Source organism: Physeter macrocephalus, unplaced genomic scaffold (assembly GCF_002837175.3).
Source record: "Physeter macrocephalus isolate SW-GA unplaced genomic scaffold, ASM283717v5 random_8, whole genome shotgun sequence".
Classification (NCBI taxonomy): domain Eukaryota; kingdom Metazoa; phylum Chordata; class Mammalia; order Artiodactyla; family Physeteridae; genus Physeter; species Physeter macrocephalus.
The window spans coordinates 87,748-91,092 of NW_021145294.1; the positions used below are offsets into that span (position 1 = coordinate 87,748).

Genomic DNA, 3,345 nt, shown 5'->3' on the forward strand with positions numbered 1-3,345 from the left:
TCTCCATGACCCCTGTTGGACTGTTGGAGGCTTAGGGGACAGGGAGTAACTCCATGAGGAGGAAGACACCAACGCCACACAGACATGAGGCCCGGTTTGGCCTCCCTCCCCCAGCAAGCACTAGATTAACCCGCCAGACCTGTCTTGCTCAGGCAGAGGCAGCTGTGCAGGAGGTGAAGTCTGGGCCTGGCCCAGCCCCTTGCTCTAGGACACACAATCCTTCTTCCCACAACAGCGAAGGGAAAATTAGCCACAATTCACACCGGAGGCCTTGGTTTCCACTGCCTCAGCATCTGGGCACCTCCTTCCTTCATTGCTACTTCTCACAGCTCCAGCATCCTGTGCCCTCTTGCGCAGGAAGACACTCTAGGACTGGGGGATTGTGGGAGCGGGGAAGGTGCCTGTAGGCAGCCCCAGGTGTGGAAACAGACTGGGGACCCTGATGGGAAGTCAGTAAGACGCCATGCCCCAGGAGCCTGCGCTCCCTCACCCCAGGGACCGCGGCTAATATGAACATGGAAACGGAGGCCGCCGGGGCAGAGGCAAGGGCAGGCCAACTGGCTAAGGATCAGGAAAATGGCCTCGGTCTCCACCAGCTGGGGGGTGGGACACAAGCCCTGGGACCTCGCAGCCAGTTAACTCCACTCCCCACCCCAGCGGGAGGTTCCCGAACTTGGGAAGACGGCGGTGGTGCGGAGAGGCAAAGTAGACGGCGAGGAAAGGAAAGGGAGGGCAAGAAAGCAAATCTAAGTCCCAACCTCTGTCTCACCAGCCACTCAATGCTGGCCTGGAGCCCAGACTCTCCCACATCCCGGCTCAGATCTCGGGAAGACAGCGAGGGAGGAGGGCGGCGAGGAGGGTGGGCGGAGCCTGGCGAGTCAGAGGACGCAGGAGGAGCCTCGCAGCGAGCCTCGCCTCCCGCCCGCCCCTCTCTTCTTCTAATCTCACCATCAATCTCTCACACATATATTTATTTTTTCTCAAATTCCCCTCCCTCCCCCACAACGAACCACCATAATAGGTCTGCTGCACATGCGTATTGCATGCAGGGGGTGGGTTTGTATTTTCAGACCTTTTGCAAAGAAACTACCAGAATTTTCCGCACCACCCACAACCATTCCCCACCCCCACCCCCAAGGAATCACATCTATATATTATGTTATATTATTTCTCTAGACTTGCCAGAAGGGGGAGGGAGAAGAAATGAGTTTTTGGCTTCCTGCTCCCTTCCCCCATCAGCACGAGTGCTATTATTTTAAACGTTTAACAATGTACGGAGACTGGAGAGGGGGGAAGGGATAAAATTGGTCTTGGGTAAGAATGTAAAACAAAATGGTGAGAATCAAAGCCGTCAGAATGAAAAACAATAGAAACCTCTAACACGTATAAATTCATCTTGTAGAGGAGGAGGAGGGAGGGCAGCCTGAACATATTGCCTCAGAGGAGGGTTATTTTGCCCACACTTAGGTAGACAGAAATACTGGGCAGACTAAAAATATTTTCCTAAAGTTTTACCTCAGAAAGTCATCTGAGAGGGTGTATCTGGGTCACTCGTTTGACTTGGAGGGCTGAAAGGGAGATAAATTGCCCAGGGAGAGAGAGTAGGTGGGTTTTCATTTCAAATATACCATTTTAAAAACATTTGACGATGCTTAGAAAGCAAAGGGAAAAGGGGAGGGAGTACTGACACAAAGACCCGTCTCGACCTCAGATTCTTTCATGCCCTCCCCTTCACAGACCCAAATCCGGGATCAAAAACCCCCAAATACCACATTCCAAGTTCGGAATACACACAGGCGAGAGCTGCTAATGCCCTAACTTAACCTGACATCCTTTCTTCCTCTCTTTTTAGCACCTCTGCTGTCTTCCAGGCAATCCCCTACCCACAATTCTTTATTCCTTTTCCCTTCTGCAAAATCAGTGGGCTCTCTGGGATAACTTTTAAAAAACTTTTCCGGTTTTCGGACCAGCCAGGTGGGAGGGAAGGTGGACTTTATCCTGCTTCCATTAGATACACATACAGCCCCCTCCCCCGGCCCAAGAAAGCACCCCACAGTCCCTCAAAGGCTGTCTCAACTAGACAAGAACATTTGCCACTGAAGCCACACAGATCAATATGACAGTTTTACAAAGAGTATGATGTTAGACGTTTTGAAGTTTGGTGCATTTGTGCTGCACCGCACCAAGAGGCCTGGGGGTGTGAACACCCGAAAGATGCTCACTTAGAGTCTATTCTGAAAAACACTAGCTGAACACTCCGGAGGGTGGCCGGAGTGGGACCACTGCTGGGCCCCCCACGCGAGGCAGCGGTCAGGCCCCTCCACCGCGGACGGAATTGCCCAGACAGTGCGGGTGACTTATCCCCAGGGAGGGGTGCTGAGTGACGGTCAAGCTGCAGAACAGCTGAGTGGGCAGTTCACGCCCCCCAACGTGGTCAGGGTGTGGGTGGTTTCAGAGGGAGAGTGAGTGACAGTGAATGGCAGCCACGTGAGAGTCACAGCTGGGCAGCTCGGCCACCCCAGACTGACGGGGTCATGGGGGGGGCGCACTTGACACAAAAGAGCCCAGAGCAGAGGAGAGATAAAGGGGGTGGAGTTGGGGGCATATGGTCTTCCAGACACTCTCCTCTCTCCTCCCTGTCCCCAATTTTCAATGACTGCTCTCCGTAGTACGAGCCGGAGAGAGGGGGCAGGAGCCAGTCTCATTCCAGGAAGTGGTCCGCGTGGAGTGTGGCCACCACCTGCCCTTAGTCGTCAGCCGCCCGCAAACATTCACCCGACCCCTCCCCCACGTGCCACCGCACGCTCCAGAGTTGGCGGGCACCGAAGACCCCGCAGGTGGGGGGGGGGTCCGATGGCCACCCGCTCCCCCCGGCCTTCCCAACTCCTGACGGGGGCGGTGAGGGCCGCGGTCCGCTCCTTGCAGGCAAACCCCACTTCACCTCGGTCCAACCCCACCGGGGCCGAAGCCCCAGGGGCGCCCGCTCGGCCGCCCCTCCCCCACGCGCCCCTCCCCCACGCCGCCGTCCGGCCGCCAGGGTCTCCGCGGTCCCTCGCGCGGCCAGGGAGGGGGCCCTGGCTTCGCCTCGGCCGTTTCCTGCCTACCCCCTCCCCGCCGAGGGTAAAAAAAAAAATCTCCTCCTCCTCCTCCCCCGAAAGCCGCGACCGAGTGGCCCGGTCCGCGCATGCAGCTCGCGCCCAGCGCTCTCCAACCCGGGCGGCGGCGGCGGCGGCGGCGGCGGCGGCGGGGGAGGGGTGCGGCGGGGGAGGGGAGGAGGCCTGGCCCGGCGGCGGCCGCCGCCGCCGCCCGCCCGGACCGCCCGGCCAGCCGCGCGGCGACGGGCCC

The 3,345-nt window shown here is 58.1% G+C and overlaps 1 long non-coding RNA gene across 1 annotated transcript in view; it reads left to right on the forward strand.

Moving 5' to 3' along the window:
• The first annotated feature begins 3,031 nt into the window (after positions 1-3,031).
• Positions 3,032-3,345, forward strand: part of LOC114484765 (uncharacterized) — a 19,338-nt gene continuing 19,024 nt past the window's right edge. Inside the window, exon 1 of the long non-coding RNA XR_008616469.1 lies at positions 3,032-3,120. This is a non-coding gene — a long non-coding RNA (uncharacterized lncRNA). The remainder of the gene's footprint in view (positions 3,121-3,345) is intronic.